The following is a 19,435-nucleotide window of genomic DNA, read 5'->3' as shown; positions in this document are numbered from 1 at the left end:
TTTCACGCCTACTTCTCCCTGTTCTCAGTTCCTCATCTGCAATTTAAACTTTGTACAACAGAAGTGAATGTGTCTGAGATGGCTCAGATTGGCTGCCATGCAGGGTAGCCGTTTGCGGTTGACTGGAGGCTCGTGTCCTTTGCTTTGATGTTTTTCTCAATATTGGTTTACAAGGTTCGGAGAGCGTTACACTGAAGATTTAAAGGTCCCTGGTTCGATCCCGGGTTTACTCAGAGTGGAGCCGTGAATGCTTTTCAGACACCATTCTGATGCTTGCTGGTTAGTTGCTTTTCGCAGAGCCTCCTTGAGTGTTTTCTACACTTCAGACAGACGAACTGACACTGTTGGTTCCATGGTGTAACGGTTAGCACTCTGGACTCTGAATCCAGCAATCCGAGTTCAAATCTCGGTGGAACCTTCAAGAGTCTGTCTGGCACTGTTTGGCATGGAGGAGCTTGGGCTTATGTCACAATTTTGTCTCTGACAGTGTGTCTTTAAATGTATTGCTAAACTGGCCTCCTTTAACCATGGCCTCCAAACCATCTAGAACTCAAATAAAACTAAGCAGGAACTAAATTGAGCAGACAGATGTCATCTGATCCTCTGTGGAGCAGGATTACAGACCTCAGACAGCTTCTCATCAGCAAGATTTGTGTGGCAGTGCCACGGTGTAGATTTCTGCTGTTAAATTCAGCTTATGTGTTTTGTCGTTGATGTTTTAATCAACATTTATCTACGAGGGCAGGCCAAGCTAGAGCAGGTACGTAAAAATGGAGTTTCTCAGAAATCTGGTCAGTGCATGAGCTCTAATTCTGCCCTTGTCAGCTACAGAGGCAGGATGTTAGAGCGACCGTAGCGTCGAGCAGAGTGAAATACGTAGCAAATTGGCCTTTACCGAACAGCAACCTGTGGCTCGTTGGTCTAGGGGTATGATTCTCGCTTAGGGTGCGAGAGGTCCCGGGTTCAAATCCCGGACGAGCCCTCTTCTGTCTTTACAGCCTCTTTTCTAGAGCAGTTTCAGTCCATTCTGCCATTCTTGGGCCAAACATACGCCACTGTCAAGTAGACTAAAGCTGCGACTGCATGTTTTCATGCCCACATCTCGCTGCTCTTCTTAGTTCCTCATCTGCAGTTTAAACTTTGCCTTGACATTTTTCTAAACATTGGTTTAGGAATGCAGCCCAAGCATTCTTGGATCGCTTCACGGCGCTGTGAGCCTTCATCTTGCGTTTGCTAGTTGCAGGAGCATCTGAGGGCTTGTCGGTTATGGGGTGTGTTTTTTTTGTTTTATTGCTGGTATGGGAGCGAGAGGGCCCAAGCTCAAATCCCAGAGACCTCGCTTTGCAGCTCCTTTTTTTGAGTAGTATCTGGGAACATGGTGGCTCGTTGGTCTAGGGGTATGATTCTCGCTTCGGGTGCGAGAGGTCCCGGGTTCAAATCCCGGACGAGCCCACATTGAGCATCTTACTGAAAAGTAGCAGACCGTTCTGCCTTCTTTCGGCCAATAATACACCTGCATGTTTTCACGCCAACTTCTCCCTGCTCTCAGTTCCTCATCTGCAATTTAAACTTTGTACAACAGAAGTGAATGTGTCTGAGATGGCTCAGATTGGCTGCCATGCAGGGTAGCCGTTTGCGGTTGACTGGAGGCTCGTGTCCTTTGCTTTGATGTTTTTCTCAATATTGGTTTACAAGGTTCGGAGAGCGTTACACTGAAGATTTAAAGGTCCCTGGTTCGATCCCGGGTTTACTCAGAGTGGAGCCGTGAATGCTTTTCAGACACCATTCTGATGCTTGCTGGTTAGTTGCTTTTCGCAGAGCCTCCTTGAGTGTTTTCTACACTTCAGACAGACGAACTGACACTGTTGGTTCCATGGTGTAACGGTTAGCACTCTGGACTCTGAATCCAGCAATCTGAGTTCAAATCTCGGTGGAACCTTCAAGAGTCTGTCTGGCAGTGTTTGGCATGGAGGAGCTTGGGCTTATGTCACAATTTTGTCTCTGACAGTGTGTCTTTAAATGTATTGCTAAACTGGCCTCCTTTAACCATGGCCTCCAAACCATCTAGAACTCAAATAAAACTAAGCAGGAACTAAATTGAGCAGACAGATGTCATCTGATCCTCTGTGGAGCAGGATTACAGACCTCAGACAGCTTCTCATCAGCAAGATTTGTGTGGCAGTGCCACGGTGTAGATTTCTGCTGTTAAATTCAGCTTATGTGTTTTGTCGTTGATGTTTTAATCAACATTTATCTACGAGGGCAGGCCAAGCTAGAGCAGGTACGTAAAAATGGAGTTTCTCAGAAATCTGGTCAGTGCATGAGCTCTAATTCTGCCCTTGTCAGCTACAGAGGCAGGATGTTAGAGCGACCGTAGCGTCGAGCAGAGTGAAATACGTAGCAAATTGGCCTTTACCGAAGAGCAACCTGTGGCTCGTTGGTCTAGGGGTATGATTCTCGCTTAGGGTGCGAGAGGTCCCGGGTTCAAATCCTGGACGAGCCCTCTTCTGTCTTTGCAGCCTCTTTTCTAGAGCAGTTTCAGTCCATTCTGCCATTCTTGGGCCAAACATACGCCACTGTCAGGTAGACTAAAGCTGCGACTGCATGTTTTCATGCCCACATCTCGCTGCTCTTCTTAGTTCCTCATCTGCAGTTTAAACTTTGCCTTGACATTTTTCTAAACATTGGTTTAGGAATGCAGCCCAAGCATTCTTGGATCGCTTCACGGCGCTGTGAGCCTTCATCTTGCGTTTGCTAGTTGCAGGAGCATCTGAGGGCTTGTCGGTTATGGGGTGTGTTTTTTTTTGTTTTATTGCTGGTATGGGAGCGAGAGGGCCCAAGCTCAAATCCCAGAGACCTCGTCTGTCTTTGCAGCCTCTTTTCTAGAGCAGTTTCAGTCCATTCTGCCATTCTTGGGCCAAACATACGCCACTGTCAAGTAGACTAAAGCTGCGACTGCATGTTTTCATGCCCACATCTCGCTGCTCTTCTTAGTTCCTCATCTGCAGTTTAAACTTTGCCTTGACATTTTTCTAAACATTGGTTTAGGAATGCAGCCCAAGCATTCTTGGATCGCTTCACGGCGCTGTGAGCCTTCATCTTGCGTTTGCTAGTTGCAGGAGCATCTGAGGGCTTGTCGGTTATGGGGTGTGTTTTTTTTGTTTTATTGCTGGTATGGGAGCGAGAGGGCCCAAGCTCAAATCCCAGAGACCTCGCTTTGCAGCTCCTTTTTTTGAGTAGTATCTGGGAACATGGTGGCTCGTTGGTCTAGGGGTATGATTCTCGCTTCGGGTGCGAGAGGTCCCGGGTTCAAATCCCGGACTAGCCCACATTGGGCATCTTACTGAAAAGTAGCAGACCGTTCTGCCTTTTTTCGGCCAATAATACACCTGCATGTTTTCACGCCTACTTCTCCCTGTTCTCAGTTCCTCATCTGCAATTTAAACTTTGTACAACAGAAGTGAATGTGTCTGAGATGGCTCAGATTGGCTGCCATGCAGGGTAGCCGTTTGCGGTTGACTGGAGGCTCGTGTCCTTTGCTTTGATGTTTTTCTCAATATTGGTTTACAAGGTTCGGAGAGCGTTACACTGAAGATTTAAAGGTCCCTGGTTCGATCCCGGGTTTACTCAGAGTGGAGCCGTGAATGCTTTTCAGACACCATTCTGATGCTTGCTGGTTAGTTGCTTTTCGCAGAGCCTCCTTGAGTGTTTTCTACACTTCAGACAGACGAACTGACACTGTTGGTTCCATGGTGTAACGGTTAGCACTCTGGACTCTGAATCCAGCAATCCGAGTTCAAATCTCGGTGGAACCTTCAAGAGTCTGTCTGGCAGTGTTTGGCATGGAGGAGCTTATGTCACAATTTTGTCTCTGACAGTGTGTCTTTAAATGTATTGCTAAACTGGCCTCCTTTAACCATGGCCTCCAAACCATCTAGAACTCAAATAAAACTAAGCAGGAACTAAATTGAGCAGACAGATGTCATCTGATCCTCTGTGGAGCAGGATTACAGACCTCAGACAGCTTCTCATCAGCAAGATTTGTGTGGCAGTGCCACGGTGTAGATTTCTGCTGTTAAATTCAGCTTATGTGTTTTGTCGTTGATGTTTTAATCAACATTTATCTACGAGGGCAGGCCAAGCTAGAGCAGGTACGTAAAAATGGAGTTTCTCAGAAATCTGGTCAGTGCATGAGCTCTAATTCTGCCCTTGTACAATAATACACCTGCATGTTTTCACGCCTACTTCTCCCTGTTCTCAGTTCCTCATCTGCAATTTAAACTTTGTACAACAGAAGTGAATGTGTCTGAGATGGCTCAGATTGGCTGCCATGCAGGGTAGCCGTTTGCGGTTGACTGGAGGCTCGTGTCCTTTGCTTTGATGTTTTTCTCAATATTGGTTTACAAGGTTCGGAGAGCGTTACACTGAAGATTTAAAGGTCCCTGGTTCGATCCCGGGTTTACTCAGAGTGGAGCCGTGAATGCTTTTCAGACACCATTCTGATGCTTGCTGGTTAGTTGCTTTTCGCAGAGCCTCCTTGAGTGTTTTCTACACTTCAGACAGACGAACTGAAACTGTTGGTTCCATGGTGTAACGGTTAGCACTCTGGACTCTGAATCCAGCAATCTGAGTTCAAATCTCGGTGGAACCTTCAAGAGTCTGTCTGGCAGTGTTTGGCATGGAGGAGCTTGGGCTTATGTCACAATTTTGTCTCTGACAGTGTGTCTTTAAATGTATTGCTAAACTGGCCTCCTTTAACCATGGCCTCCAAACCATCTAGAACTCAAATAAAACTAAGCAGGAACTAAATTGAGCAGACAGATGTCATCTGATCCTCTGTGGAGCAGGATTACAGACCTCAGACAGCTTCTCATCAGCAAGATTTGTGTGGCAGTGCCACGGTGTAGATTTCTGCTGTTAAATTCAGCTTATGTGTTTTGTCGTTGATGTTTTAATCAACATTTATCTACGAGGGCAGGCCAAGCTAGAGCAGGTACGTAAAAATGGAGTTTCTCAGAAATCTGGTCAGTGCATGAGCTCTAATTCTGCCCTTGTCAGCTACAGAGGCAGGATGTTAGAGCGACCGTAGCGTCGAGCAGAGTGAAATACGTAGCAAATTGGCCTTTACCGAAGAGCAACCTGTGGCTCGTTAGTCTAGGGGTATGATTCTCGCTTAGGGTGCGAGAGGTCCCGGGTTCAAATCCCGGACGAGCCCTCTTCTGTCTTTGCAGCCTCTTTTCTAGAGCAGTTTCAGTCCATTCTGCCATTCTTGGGCCAAACATACGCCACTGTCAGGTAGACTAAAGCTGCGACTGCATGTTTTCATGCCCACATCTCGCTGCTCTTCTTAGTTCCTCATCTGCAGTTTAAACTTTGCCTTGACATTTTTCTAAACATTGGTTTAGGAATGCAGCCCAAGCATTCTTGGATCGCTTCACGGCGCTGTGAGCCTTCATCTTGCGTTTGCTAGTTGCAGGAGCATCTGAGGGCTTGTCGGTTATGGGGTGTGTTTTTTTTTGTTTTATTGCTGGTATGGGAGCGAGAGGGCCCAAGCTCAAATCCCAGAGACCTCGTCTGTCTTTGCAGCCTCTTTTCTAGAGCAGTTTCAGTCCATTCTGCCATTCTTGGGCCAAACATACGCCACTGTCAAGTAGACTAAAGCTGCGACTGCATGTTTTCATGCCCACATCTCGCTGCTCTTCTTAGTTCCTCATCTGCAGTTTAAACTTTGCCTTGACATTTTTCTAAACATTGGTTTAGGAATGCAGCCCAAGCATTCTTGGATCGCTTCACGGCGCTGTGAGCCTTCATCTTGCGTTTGCTAGTTGCAGGAGCATCTGAGGGCTTGTCGGTTATGGGGTGTGTTTTTTTTGTTTTATTGCTGGTATGGGAGCGAGAGGGCCCAAGCTCAAATCCCAGAGACCTCGCTTTGCAGCTCCTTTTTTTGAGTAGTATCTGGGAACATGGTGGCTCGTTGGTCTAGGGGTATGATTCTCGCTTCGGGTGCGAGAGGTCCCGGGTTCAAATCCCGGACTAGCCCACATTGGGCATCTTACTGAAAAGTAGCAGACCGTTCTGCCTTTTTTCGGCCAATAATACACCTGCATGTTTTCACGCCTACTTCTCCCTGTTCTCAGTTCCTCATCTGCAATTTAAACTTTGTACAACAGAAGTGAATGTGTCTGAGATGGCTCAGATTGGCTGCCATGCAGGGTAGCCGTTTGCGGTTGACTGGAGGCTCGTGTCCTTTGCTTTGATGTTTTTCTCAATATTGGTTTACAAGGTTCGGAGAGCGTTACACTGAAGATTTAAAGGTCCCTGGTTCGATCCCGGGTTTACTCAGAGTGGAGCCGTGAATGCTTTTCAGACACCATTCTGATGCTTGCTGGTTAGTTGCTTTTCGCAGAGCCTCCTTGAGTGTTTTCTACACTTCAGACAGACGAACTGACACTGTTGGTTCCATGGTGTAACGGTTAGCACTCTGGACTCTGAATCCAGCAATCCGAGTTCAAATCTCGGTGGAACCTTCAAGAGTCTGTCTGGCAGTGTTTGGCATGGAGGAGCTTGGGCTTATGTCACAATTTTGTCTCTGACAGTGTGTCTTTAAATGTATTGCTAAACTGGCCTCCTTTAACCATGGCCTCCAAACCATCTAGAACTCAAATAAAACTAAGCAGGAACTAAATTGAGCAGACAGATGTCATCTGATCCTCTGTGGAGCAGGATTACAGACCTCAGACAGCTTCTCATCAGCAAGATTTGTGTGGCAGTGCCACGGTGTAGATTTCTGCTGTTAAATTCAGCTTATGTGTTTTGTCGTTGATGTTTTAATCAACATTTATCTACGAGGGCAGGCCAAGCTAGAGCAGGTACGTAAAAATGGAGTTTCTCAGAAATCTGGTCAGTGCATGAGCTCTAATTCTGCCCTTGTACAATAATACACCTGCATGTTTTCACGCCTACTTCTCCCTGTTCTCAGTTCCTCATCTGCAATTTAAACTTTGTACAACAGAAGTGAATGTGTCTGAGATGGCTCAGATTGGCTGCCATGCAGGGTAGCCGTTTGCGGTTGACTGGAGGCTCGTGTCCTTTGCTTTGATGTTTTTCTCAATATTGGTTTACAAGGTTCGGAGAGCGTTACACTGAAGATTTAAAGGTCCCTGGTTCGATCCCGGGTTTACTCAGAGTGGAGCCGTGAATGCTTTTCAGACACCATTCTGATGCTTGCTGGTTAGTTGCTTTTCGCAGAGCCTCCTTGAGTGTTTTCTACTGTAGCAGAAATGAGTCAAATCAGACAAATCAAAGAGTCTATCAGAGCTGTGTGCACTGAAACATGAGCTGAATTCCTCAAGGAAGTCATAAATCAGTTCTAGTGCCACAGGAACCAAGCAAGATAACCAACCAACCAACTTGTTCACACAACAGCTTTCAACATTAACACCAATAGAACAAGTATTGACAATTTTAATTCGAAGAAGAGATTGTCAAATTTATTGTTCGTGATTGGAATGCAACGCTGGACATCACATGTAAACCCAGGAGATCAAGTTAAATACTTGCATTGACTTCCCCCCCCCAGCCAGTGAAACCAGACTGAAATTCCTAAGGGGGAAGGGCTTTAAACCTTTGTCTTCACAGAAAAGTCCTTTGCCAGAGAATGGCAAAGAAACCCTTTTTATACATTATATATGGACCAGAATGAACTCAAAAAAGACTTATGAATGAATCATTCCATTGCTTAACTCCATATTCATTTACGTGTAACCCACACATTTGACTATCATGTATAATCACTTATTGTGTATGTCTTTTGATAACTATAGGATACCTAGTCATGTCTAGTATTCAAATAATCGCATTTTCTTGCTTGATATTGTCCTGACAATCATTTATTTGTAAAATATATCATAATCATGTTATAGGAATCATGTCCAAAATTAGACCCTGTGAGGCAAGAACCACATGCTTGGTAAGATAAACAAATGATTTATGATACCCACCCAAAGAACATATCTGATTGGTCAAGGCAACATTTGAGGGGTGGCCAACAAGGAAGTTTTAAATACTTTGGACCCCATGAAATTTTGCTTTTAGTCATGCCTTGCTTTTAGTCTGCTTTTAGTTCTAGTCTGCCTGCTGCTATTAGCCATGTCGGCTTTTAGTCGGCTTTTAGTCGGCTTTTAGTTCTAGTCTAGCTGCTGCTATCAGTCATGCCTGCTCTTAGCTTTTAGCTTGTAGCTTTGCTACCTAGCTTTAGCTTGTAGCATCTAGCCATGCGGTAGTCATCATTGTTCTTTGAGCGCGGTTCCAGCGTGCCTGCCTGCTGCTACTATGAGAAGGAACACAACCTAGTCTCGTCAAACTTTATTTCTTTTCTTTTCCGTTTGAGAGTTTCGTGTTCTGAGTTAAATTTTGTAACGTCCATTCAACTTCAACCAGCGAACACGACTCTGCACTTTCAGCCAACGCCCAACAACCACGGGCTTCCCAAGACGTCACTTCAGAGACTGAACTTCCAGCCAATCAACGACCTCGGGATAGCCCTTTCACCGAGGCTCCTTCTTCACAGGAGATGCAAGTAACTTTACCTCCAGACTGTGACCTTTACTGGTGTATCTAATATAATTTTAACCTCATTGAGGAACTCAATGCAAGGGCTAATTACGTGATTGATGGTTGTTCATGTTTATGCAATTTAACGTATTGCTGTTAACTTGGGATTCCATATTTCCATTCTCTTAAACTCATCTTTCCCTAACTTTCGACCTTCCTGCAACTTGTGTGAATGTGTGTGTGCGTGCGTTTATGTGTTAGATTAGTTTATATGTCTTAGATTTATCTAATAAAGCCTTATTCATATTGAAAAGAGAAGTATCTTGTGTTTTGTGCTTACAAGTTAATGTCTTAAACTGTCGATCTTGTTACTGTGCTAATTGATAGTGTTTCACTATAGTTTGGATATTAGTATCCAGCGCAGATTTGATGTTAAACGGCTCGTTCACTGAACCGCAGGCGCGTCTCCGTGAACAGCCGTGAAACAGTGATTCTGTTCAAATTCCCTTTAAAATCTTAAATGATTCCCTTTGAGCTAAATTGACCTGTTTCCCTTACATTTATAATGGTGGAGAATGATTGCGGGCAGTTTAACCTAAATTGTGAGCATAAACCAAGTTATTTAATCTTTGATTTTGCTAAAGGAATGACGGATGAAAATCTTCCGAGACCTGAGTATGTGTGTGTGTTTGCGTGACGTAAGCAGCGCGCGCCCTCCCGCTTGAATGAAAGGAGCTAGAGGAGACTTTAACTCGAGTCCGTCTCCCCTTTGTTAACAGCAGTAAGTGAACTTAAAAGTAAACATCTGAGATCGTACAATAAGGTAGAAATTGAGCGTGTTCCTCATTTGTGTAATGCCTTGTTTTATAGCTGATTTGATTTCACTGCGTGTTCCAATGTCTCAAACGCTATCTCAGTCACTGTTTGCTGAACGGAGCTAAACTGTTAGTGTTTCAAAAGGGATATAAATCGGTGAATAAAGAATAGTTTTGAGCGGGTTCCTCAATCTATTTATCAAAGTCCCCGTATTCATATTTCATATAGTTTGATTGCCAGTGCGTGTTCCACTGCCGAATCAAATTTGATATTCTACTCCCCTAAATTAACGTTAAACATTAGAGAACAATGTTTGCCCATTTGTATCCGTTCACAAAGTGAATGCAATCTCGCGTAACACTGCGTGTGTCCGAGAGTAATTTGAATGGGAGTGTTTTAAAAGCTTGATCAAGTAAAGTTTAACTGTGTACCAACAGCGAAGGAAAACTTTTATGTTTGTGTCCAGAAAAACTGGCACGGAGATTCAAATTGCTGAGATTGATATAACTGTGTTCCCTTAACTACAGCAGGAAGCTGCTATTTGAATTAAGATAAATTTAACTCTATACAAACTGAGAGTTTAAGTGCCACATCGCAAAACCAACTGAAAGGCGGTGTTGTTATTTGTACAGTGTTGAAATGAGCCGACATTTCATGTAACATGCTTAACTGTATTTGCAACAATGCAACGATTCATGTGCTGATCCACTAGAATGTGTTTTGGTTGCCATAGTGACGACCGTGACCCGGAAGCCTAACGTACTTCCGGAGCAACTCTGAACTGTGCACGCGCAGCGCACAAACTCTGCGGTGTCGCTAAGCTAACGAAACCATTGCATTTACATTGAAGTCTATACTAAAGCCACTAGCCTCAAAGGTTAGCCGTTAGCATTACCATCCAGTGGTAGAATAATGTGTGTTTGGGCAACGCTGACGTGATTTAACCATTTTCAACATCTTAACTAACACTTGTTAGTCTCTTTCTTTTTATCGCTCTGTTTTCTCACTAGACCACTTATTTTCATTTTACTAGAAAGGGAAATACTGACTCACAATTATTAATTGTCAAATTGAAATTTAATTGAAACATTAAATTTATTTTGAATCATTTAAAATTTCCCTCTCAGATCATTTCATATGATCTTTTATTTCTAGTATTCTCTTTTGGGTCTTATTATTTTAGGAATGAATAAGCCTTGAACTTTGGAAGTTTAAGTAAACTTATTCTTCCTAATTTATTTATTACCCATCTGAATATATGCTATTCAGACCTTTAATTATTTGAATGCGTTTTACCCCTCTTCCTATTTTGGTTATACACTTAACCACTATTGTTTTACTTATTGATTTCTTTTTTTTTTTTATTATTTCATTTTTGCATATTTTGCCCATTTATTAATTTTTTTAATTTTACTTTTTCTTACCATTTCTTTTGTGTATCCTAGCCTGGGAACGACAAACCTGAGCCCTAAAAGGAGACATTGTTATCCCTCACTACGAGTTCAAATAAATTAGAAAGACAACTCTCTTTCATTTAAAGTTTATTTTGTTTGATTAGTTGTGCAGCAACTAACACAACGCTCTCCTTGTAGTTGAGGTAACCGCTTCTGAGACTTACCATCTCCGTCCTCTCTCTCCTTTACTTTCCTCTTCTCTTTTTACATTTGTAGGACATGTAAGAACCATCAATCAATTCTAAGTGAAGTAAATACACAATCGTGCCAAAGACGACGAATCATCCTTATGAATTTGATTGTAATCATCCTCTCATTTGTTCTTCCTAACCTCCCTACATTTGGAAACGCATTCCAAGTTTTAGCATCTCATCCATCGTTGAGATCAATTTAATAGAGATACGTGTTGAGCAACTGTCGCCTTCGCTGACTCCCTGGTGAGCGGTCCAACTGAAAGGTGTACGGTGTCAATCCTGTCAGACTAAGAAAAGAGATATCAGAATTATTATTGTATTCTTTTGTCCAAAGCAAGAAATATAATAATATTGTTTATGTTTTTGATAACATTTAATTGGAAAAAAATAATTTTCCTCATTTGAAAAACAGAAATTTTGCTTGTCATTTGAATTTGTTTTTCACCTCTTTCTCTCTTTTCCTCTTCCTCATTAGAGTGACAAAGTCTTCGCATCTCTAGTCTACTTAGACACCCTGAGACCAACACAGTCATCACCACATTTCACTAGTGGTTCACAATCACTGATACAACACTTAGTTGTCCCACCACACATAGGCTTTTACTCCACACAGATCTGTGTCAGTCTCTCTTCTCCCCAGCGTGCCAACATGCCGCAGACTGCAGACCCCATTTCCCATGGGGAAGATGTGAACATTTGGCTGAGAGGCATAACAGACAGCCTCACTCCAAAGACATTTGAACTGTTATTATTTTTAATAATAATCCTAATCCTGAGAAGATTCCTGACACAAGATTCAAGCCAGAACAACAACCACGAGGAGCTAGTCAAGATCACAAGCTCACTAAGCTATGCCTTCACAACCCAGCTGAAACTGAGCGACAAGCACATCACCCACCTTCAAGAGGAGCTGACACGTGCTCAACGTCGCATAGACAAGCTGGAAGTGAAAGTTCAAGATCAACTCAAAGCACCCAGCGAGAGGGAGCAGGATACAACAGAACAAGTTATGAAGCTCCAAGCAGCCCTGGCAGCAGCTCAGCTCGACCAGCAACATGCAACGGCTGCTCAGAAAGACCTGGTAAACAGACTCCAGTATGCCGAACAGCTACTAGAGAAAGCCAAGCTAGACATCAGAAACAAGAATTCTGAAATCAGTGCTTTGAAAGACCACCTTGAAAGGTACAGAACTGAAATGGACAATCTGACCCAACATCTAGACGATACCAATGATGAGCTCTACATGGTCAGAAAAGAACTCCAAAATGCTTACAAGCACAAACTAGAGCCAAGAAAAGAGAAACATCTCTTAGCCTCATCACTGCTGAGCAGAGCAGAGTCCCACGTCCAAGAACTGGCATACGACGAAAGGAGCGAAGGGCCACAACCCAAAACCTCACCTGCCTTCGCCACACAACCCTTTCCTGCCAACGAAAGAAAACCTCCCGTCCAAGGCCTTGAAGCTGCACACGGGATGACCATCAAAGACCTCAACAAGCTGTCTAAAAACATCAGTAGGTTCAACCCGAACTCCACAGAGAGCCCCGACATCCAAGCTTACCTGCGAGATATCGAATTCCATCTGGAAGTGAGACCTCATGTGACTGACAGAGACTGGTTATACCTCCTTAGAGCCACGTCCAGTTCCGAGGTACGAAACTTTCTAGATCGACAGCCCAGTCAAACCAAGTCAAACTACCAGCGACTTCGTGAGGTCCTGATTAAAGAGTTTACAGACCCAGAGTCTGAACATGGACTGTTAACTGCCTTGGAAACCAAACAAGGTCGTCAAGAGACTCCACAAGCTTACTACAACCGACTCCGACAAGCCTACTTTGGTGCACACAACAGCCCTGACCTTGAAGAGGATGTGAACTTCAAAAGCCTCTTCCTAAGAAATCTGCACCCTGGAGTCAGTCACCATCTAGGTGTCATGGCCTGTCCGAACTCCATGACCATCCAACAGTTGCGTGACCTAACACAGAAGGCCTATAACAAGCAGAAGTTGGCCTCAAAGAAAGGTAACAAAACATTCACACTCTTGAACTCTGTCAACAAAGACTCAAGCCTTGCACTGGACGACACCCAGTGGCATCACAACACCAGAGTCTTCCATCAAGAGCACAGAGAACGTGACGCCCATATCCACGACCGCTTTCAGCCCAACTGCTGGAAAAATCCATGGGACCAGCCACGCTTCTCAAGAAACCAAAAGGATAAGAACATCTGGAAACCTAACCAGATATCCAAAGGTAATCAGCTGACTCATCCAAGAGCAACTCGTGTGGGTAAGCGACAACAAAACCCACCTCAGCACCACTCAGACATGCACAGTGCTGAGTATGCACAAGAACATGACCGCTTACCATTAGAAGACACGGAACAAGTCATGGAACAACTAAGAGAGTTCCTTCAAGACAATTTACATGCATATGACCACAAAGTTGAGTCATGCTCGCTGTGACCAGCGACAGAACGGAAGGCCGGTGATCACCTGGTGCACCACATCAGAGATGACAAGTACCTGTTCAACAACAACCCAGAATGAACAAGTCTTTAACGGCCAACTGTTGATGAAAAATCTGAGGTACTAAAGGACATCACCTCAGTCACTAACAAACTGTCAAATGAACTCCAACTCCAAGTTCCAAATTCCCTGTCTGTGCAACAGCAACCACCAGAGCACAGAAGGTCAGAAAGTCTGCTACAGCCAGAAGGCATCACAAGAAGAATGCAACATAGGAGACAAGTTTTGCAACTCAGCTTCACACAGCCATGCCAAACTGCCTCCGACTGTCTGCTAAAGAACTTCCTGCCTTGCTGGACTGACCCCTCATTAGACCATGGACATGCCCTCATCCAAGCCAAGGATGCTGAGAGCCAGTCTTCAGTGACATGCTAGAAAAAGGGGGAGACAACACAGATTTGAACAGATCTGACCACACATGCACTACACCAGTAACACACAACATTACCTACACCCAGAGGTAAACACATCTACTGATAACACAGTCAACAAACATATTCTTCCCACAGGTAGAATATCCAACTTTTAGTGTAACAAAGTTACACATACCCACCATGAAGAAACGTGCAGCCATCCTCACAATAGGTAGAACACCTGACACTAAGTTAAGGTTCATGACACACTAGCTGCACCTGACATCCTAGCTCAATAGTAGTTGTAACCCATGCTAGGAAAACCCACAGCAGCCTTGTTTTGTTTTTCTTCTACCTATCCTTCTCCTTCCCCTCTTTCCTGAGTAGGTGAAACGCCTAGACACCCTGCGAGGGTCGAAGGTCTGATATTAGGATTGACTCGCAACACCTAATATCCGCCAGCCACTCTAAACTGAATGGAAGCCAGAGAGCTCCATGCATGATAGGTCAATTCATTGAATTGAAAATGAAATTACTAGAAAACTAACGGTAAATGTGTAAAGTAAGACAACCTAGAAGAACCAAACAAAGTTAACCACAAATTTGATTGATGAATCAAAATAAAAACAATTTCCAAGACGATCTAAACTATCCTCAATGTGCTAAACTACATTGACTAATTGAACTTAACCATGTGTACCTAAATAACCTGATGCCTGCACCAGTACAGTAACTGTCATGGAGGTGTTGTCTTGCTGTTTGCTGTGTTTGTCTGCTTCTTCTGCCTTTGTTTCTCCAGCGATCGACGATGTCTTCACCTAAACACCTCGCCGATCGAAAGGGGGATATATGTAGCAGAAATGAGTCAAATCAGACAAATCAAAGAGTCTATCAGAGCTGTGTGCACTGAAACATGAGCTGAATTCCTCAAGGAAGTCATAAATCAGTTCTAGTGCCACAGGAACCAAGCAAGATAACCAACCAACCAACTTGTTCACACAACAGCTTTCAACATTAACACCAATAGAACAAGTATTGACAATTTTAATTCGAAGAAGAGATTGTCAAATTTATTGTTCGTGATTGGAATGCAACGCTGGACATCACATGTAAACCCAGGAGATCAAGTTAAATACTTGCATTGACTTCCCCCCCCCAGCCAGTGAAACCAGACTGAAATTCCTAAGGGGGAAGGGCTTTAAACCTTTGTCTTCACAGAAAAGTCCTTTGCCAGAGAATGGCAAAGAAACCCTTTTTATACATTATATATGGACCAGAATGAACTCAAAAAAGACTTATGAATGAATCATTCCATTGCTTAACTCCATATTCATTTACGTGTAACCCACACATTTGACTATCATGTATAATCACTTATTGTGTATGTCTTTTGATAACTATAGGATACCTAGTCATGTCTAGTATTCAAATAATCGCATTTTCTTGCTTGATATTGTCCTGACAATCATTTATTTGTAAAATATATCATAATCATGTTATAGGAATCATGTCCAAAATTAGACCCTGTGAGGCAAGAACCACATGCTTGGTAAGATAAACAAATGATTTATGATACCCACCCAAAGAACATATCTGATTGGTCAAGGCAACATTTGAGGGGTGGCCAACAAGGAAGTTTTAAATACTTTGGACCCCATGAAATTTTGCTTTTAGTCATGCCTTGCTTTTAGTCTGCTTTTAGTTCTAGTCTGCCTGCTGCTATTAGCCATGTCGGCTTTTAGTCGGCTTTTAGTCGGCTTTTAGTTCTAGTCTAGCTGCTGCTATCAGTCATGCCTGCTCTTAGCTTTTAGCTTGTAGCTTTGCTACCTAGCTTTAGCTTGTAGCATCTAGCCATGCGGTAGTCATCATTGTTCTTTGAGCGCGGTTCCAGCGTGCCTGCCTGCTGCTACTATGAGAAGGAACACAACCTAGTCTCGTCAAACTTTATTTCTTTTCTTTTCCGTTTGAGAGTTTCGTGTTCTGAGTTAAATTTTGTAACGTCCATTCAACTTCAACCAGCGAACACGACTCTGCACTTTCAGCCAACGCCCAACAACCACGGGCTTCCCAAGACGTCACTTCAGAGACTGAACTTCCAGCCAATCAACGACCTCGGGATAGCCCTTTCACCGAGGCTCCTTCTTCACAGGAGATGCAAGTAACTTTACCTCCAGACTGTGACCTTTACTGGTGTATCTAATATAATTTTAACCTCATTGAGGAACTCAATGCAAGGGCTAATTACGTGATTGATGGTTGTTCATGTTTATGCAATTTAACGTATTGCTGTTAACTTGGGATTCCATATTTCCATTCTCTTAAACTCATCTTTCCCTAACTTTCGACCTTCCTGCAACTTGTGTGAATGTGTGTGTGCGTGCGTTTATGTGTTAGATTAGTTTATATGTCTTAGATTTATCTAATAAAGCCTTATTCATATTGAAAAGAGAAGTATCTTGTGTTTTGTGCTTACAAGTTAATGTCTTAAACTGTCGATCTTGTTACTGTGCTAATTGATAGTGTTTCACTATAGTTTGGATATTAGTATCCAGCGCAGATTTGATGTTAAACGGCTCGTTCACTGAACCGCAGGCGCGTCTCCGTGAACAGCCGTGAAACAGTGATTCTGTTCAAATTCCCTTTAAAATCTTAAATGATTCCCTTTGAGCTAAATTGACCTGTTTCCCTTACACTACACTTCAGACAGACGAACTGACACTGTTGGTTCCATGGTGTAACGGTTAGCACTCTGGACTCTGAATCCAGCAATCCGAGTTCAAATCTCGGTGGAACCTTCAAGAGTCTGTCTGGCAGTGTTTGGCATGGAGGAGCTTGGGCTTATGTCACAATTTTGTCTCTGACAGTGTGTCTTTAAATGTATTGCTAAACTGGCCTCCTTTAACCATGGCCTCCAAACCATCTAGAACTCAAATAAAACTAAGCAGGAACTAAATTGAGCAGACAGATGTCATCTGATCCTCTGTGGAGCAGGATTACAGACCTCAGACAGCTTCTCATCAGCAAGATTTGTGTGGCAGTGCCACGGTGTAGATTTCTGCTGTTAAATTCAGCTTATGTGTTTTGTCGTTGATGTTTTAATCAACATTTATCTACGATGGCAGGCCAAGCTAGAGCAGGTACGTAAAAATGGAGTTTCTCAGAAATCTGGTCAGTGCATGAGCTCTTATTCTGCCCTTGTCAGCTACAGAGGCAGGATGTTAGAGCGACCGTAGCGTCGAGCAGAGTGAAATACGTAGCAAATTGGCCTTTACCGAACAGCAACCTGTGGCTCGTTGGTCTAGGGGTATGATTCTCGCTTAGGGTGCGAGAGGTCCCGGGTTCAAATCCCGGACGAGCCCTCTTCTGTCTTTGCAGCCTCTTTTCTAGAGCAGTTTCAGTCCATTCTGCCATTCTTGGGCCAAACATACGCCACTGTCAAGTAGACTAAAGCTGCGACTGCATGTTTTCATGCCCACATCTCGCTGCTCTTCTTAGTTCCTCATCTGCAGTTTAAACTTTGCCTTGACATTTTTCTAAACATTGGTTTAGGAATGCAGCCCAAGCATTCTTGGATCGCTTCACGGCGCTGTGAGCCTTCATCTTGCGTTTGCTAGTTGCAGGAGCATCTGAGGGCTTGTCGGTTATGGGGTGTGTTTTTTTTGTTTTATTGCTGGTATGGGAGCGAGAGGGCCCAAGCTCAAATCCCAGAGACCTCGCTTTGCAGCTCCTTTTTTTGAGTAGTATCTGGGAACATGGTGGCTCGTTGGTCTAGGGGTATGATTCTCGCTTCGGGTGCGAGAGGTCCCGGGTTCAAATCCCGGACGAGCCCACATTGAGCATCTTACTGAAAAGTAGCAGACCGTTCTGCCTTCTTTCGGCCAATAATACACCTGCATGTTTTCACGCCAACTTCTCCCTGCTCTCAGTTCCTCATCTGCAATTTAAACTTTGTACAACAGAAGTGAATGTGTCTGAGATGGCTCAGATTGGCTGCCATGCAGGGTAGCCGTTTGCGGTTGACTGGAGGCTCGTGTCCTTTGCTTTGATGTTTTTCTCAATATTGGTTTACAAGGTTCGGAGAGCGTTACACTGAAGATTTAAAGGTCCCTGGTTCGATCCCGGGTTTACTCAGAGTGGAGCCGTGAATGCTTTTCAGACACCATTCTGATGCTTGCTGGTTAGTTGCTTTTCGCAGAGCCTCCTTGAGTGTTTTCTACACTTCAGACAGACGAACTGACACTGTTGGTTCCATGGTGTAACGGTTAGCACTCTGGACTCTGAATCCAGCAATCTGAGTTCAAATCTCGGTGGAACCTTCAAGAGTCTGTCTGGCAGTGTTTGGCATGGAGGAGCTTGGGCTTATGTCACAATTTTGTCTCTGACAGTGTGTCTTTAAATGTATTGCTAAACTGGCCTCCTTTAACCATGGCCTCCAAACCATCTAGAACTCAAATAAAACTAAGCAGGAACTAAATTGAGCAGACAGATGTCATCTGATCCTCTGTGGAGCAGGATTACAGACCTCAGACAGCTTCTCATCAGCAAGATTTGTGTGGCAGTGCCACGGTGTAGATTTCTGCTGTTAAATTCAGCTTATGTGTTTTGTCGTTGATGTTTTAATCAACATTTATCTACGAGGGCAGGCCAAGCTAGAGCAGGTACGTAAAAATGGAGTTTCTCAGAAATCTGGTCAGTGCATGAGCTCTAATTCTGCCCTTGTCAGCTACAGAGGCAGGATGTTAGAGCGACCGTAGCGTCGAGCAGAGTGAAATACGTAGCAAATTGGCCTTTACCGAACAGCAACCTGTGGCTCGTTGGTCTAGGGGTATGATTCTCGCTTAGGATGCGAGAGGTCCCGGGTTCAAATCCCGGACGAGCCCTCTTCTGTCTTTGCAGCCTCTTTTCTAGAGCAGTTTCAGTCCATTCTGCCATTCTTGGGCCAAACATACGCCACTGTCAAGTAGACTAAAGCTGCGACTGCATGTTTTCATGCCCACATCTCGCTGCTCTTCTTAGTTCCTCATCTGCAGTTTAAACTTTGCCTTGACATTTTTCTAAACATTGGTTTAGGAATGCAGCCCAAGCATTCTTGGATCGCTTCACGGCGCTGTGAGCCTTCATCTTGCGTTTGCTAGTTGCAGGAGCATCTGAGGGCTTGTCGGTTATGGGGTGTGTTTTTTTTGTTTTATTGCTGGTATGGGAGCGAGAGGGCCCAAGCTCAAATCCCAGAGACCTCGCTTTGCAGCTCCTTTTTTTGAGTAGTATCTGGGAACATGGTGGCTCGTTGGTCTAGGGGTATGATTCTCGCTTTGGGTGCGAGAGGTCCCGGGTTCAAATCCCGGACGAGCCCACATTGAGCATCTTACTGAAAAGTAGCAGACCGTTCTGCCTTCTTTCGGCCAATAATACACCTGCATGTTTTCACGCCAACTTCTCCCTGTTCTCAGTTCCTCATCTGCAATTTAAACTTTGTACAACAGAAGTGAATGTGTCTGAGATGGCTCAGATTGGCTGCCATGCAGGGTAGCCGTTTGCGGT

At 43.9% G+C, this 19,435-nt stretch overlaps 17 non-coding genes across 17 annotated transcripts; all 17 read left to right on the top strand.

The window, feature by feature from the left end:
- The first annotated feature begins 346 nt into the window (after positions 1-346).
- trnaq-cug (transfer RNA glutamine (anticodon CUG)) lies at positions 347-418 on the top strand. The gene has a single exon. It is a non-coding gene; the product is annotated as a tRNA-Gln (tRNA).
- Positions 419-910: 492 nt separating this feature from the next.
- On the top strand, positions 911-982 carry trnap-agg (transfer RNA proline (anticodon AGG)). The gene has a single exon. It is a non-coding gene; the product is annotated as a tRNA-Pro (tRNA).
- Positions 983-1,380: 398 nt separating this feature from the next.
- On the top strand, positions 1,381-1,452 carry trnap-cgg (transfer RNA proline (anticodon CGG)). Its single transcript has one exon. It is a non-coding gene; the product is annotated as a tRNA-Pro (tRNA).
- A 415-nt stretch (positions 1,453-1,867) lies between these two features.
- On the top strand, positions 1,868-1,939 carry trnaq-cug (transfer RNA glutamine (anticodon CUG)). Its single transcript has one exon. It is a non-coding gene; the product is annotated as a tRNA-Gln (tRNA).
- A 492-nt stretch (positions 1,940-2,431) lies between these two features.
- Positions 2,432-2,503, top strand: trnap-agg (transfer RNA proline (anticodon AGG)). Its single transcript has one exon. It is a non-coding gene; the product is annotated as a tRNA-Pro (tRNA).
- Positions 2,504-3,256: 753 nt separating this feature from the next.
- trnap-cgg (transfer RNA proline (anticodon CGG)) lies at positions 3,257-3,328 on the top strand. The gene has a single exon. It is a non-coding gene; the product is annotated as a tRNA-Pro (tRNA).
- Positions 3,329-3,743: 415 nt separating this feature from the next.
- On the top strand, positions 3,744-3,815 carry trnaq-cug (transfer RNA glutamine (anticodon CUG)). The gene has a single exon. It is a non-coding gene; the product is annotated as a tRNA-Gln (tRNA).
- A 764-nt stretch (positions 3,816-4,579) lies between these two features.
- trnaq-cug (transfer RNA glutamine (anticodon CUG)) lies at positions 4,580-4,651 on the top strand. The gene has a single exon. It is a non-coding gene; the product is annotated as a tRNA-Gln (tRNA).
- Positions 4,652-5,143: 492 nt separating this feature from the next.
- trnap-agg (transfer RNA proline (anticodon AGG)) lies at positions 5,144-5,215 on the top strand. Its single transcript has one exon. It is a non-coding gene; the product is annotated as a tRNA-Pro (tRNA).
- Positions 5,216-5,968: 753 nt separating this feature from the next.
- trnap-cgg (transfer RNA proline (anticodon CGG)) lies at positions 5,969-6,040 on the top strand. Its single transcript has one exon. It is a non-coding gene; the product is annotated as a tRNA-Pro (tRNA).
- Positions 6,041-6,455: 415 nt separating this feature from the next.
- Positions 6,456-6,527, top strand: trnaq-cug (transfer RNA glutamine (anticodon CUG)). The gene has a single exon. It is a non-coding gene; the product is annotated as a tRNA-Gln (tRNA).
- A 10,093-nt stretch (positions 6,528-16,620) lies between these two features.
- Positions 16,621-16,692, top strand: trnaq-cug (transfer RNA glutamine (anticodon CUG)). Its single transcript has one exon. It is a non-coding gene; the product is annotated as a tRNA-Gln (tRNA).
- A 492-nt stretch (positions 16,693-17,184) lies between these two features.
- trnap-agg (transfer RNA proline (anticodon AGG)) lies at positions 17,185-17,256 on the top strand. The gene has a single exon. It is a non-coding gene; the product is annotated as a tRNA-Pro (tRNA).
- A 398-nt stretch (positions 17,257-17,654) lies between these two features.
- Positions 17,655-17,726, top strand: trnap-cgg (transfer RNA proline (anticodon CGG)). The gene has a single exon. It is a non-coding gene; the product is annotated as a tRNA-Pro (tRNA).
- Positions 17,727-18,141: 415 nt separating this feature from the next.
- On the top strand, positions 18,142-18,213 carry trnaq-cug (transfer RNA glutamine (anticodon CUG)). Its single transcript has one exon. It is a non-coding gene; the product is annotated as a tRNA-Gln (tRNA).
- A 492-nt stretch (positions 18,214-18,705) lies between these two features.
- trnap-agg (transfer RNA proline (anticodon AGG)) lies at positions 18,706-18,777 on the top strand. Its single transcript has one exon. It is a non-coding gene; the product is annotated as a tRNA-Pro (tRNA).
- Positions 18,778-19,175: 398 nt separating this feature from the next.
- trnap-ugg (transfer RNA proline (anticodon UGG)) lies at positions 19,176-19,247 on the top strand. The gene has a single exon. It is a non-coding gene; the product is annotated as a tRNA-Pro (tRNA).
- The last annotated feature ends 188 nt before the right edge of the window (positions 19,248-19,435 follow it).

The sequence above is a fragment of the Carassius gibelio genome, chromosome B3, assembly GCF_023724105.1.
Source record: "Carassius gibelio isolate Cgi1373 ecotype wild population from Czech Republic chromosome B3, carGib1.2-hapl.c, whole genome shotgun sequence".
NCBI lineage: Eukaryota > Metazoa > Chordata > Actinopteri > Cypriniformes > Cyprinidae > Carassius > Carassius gibelio.
Note: the sequence above shows the minus strand (reverse complement) of the source record. Positions and strands in the feature narration are given on the sequence as shown.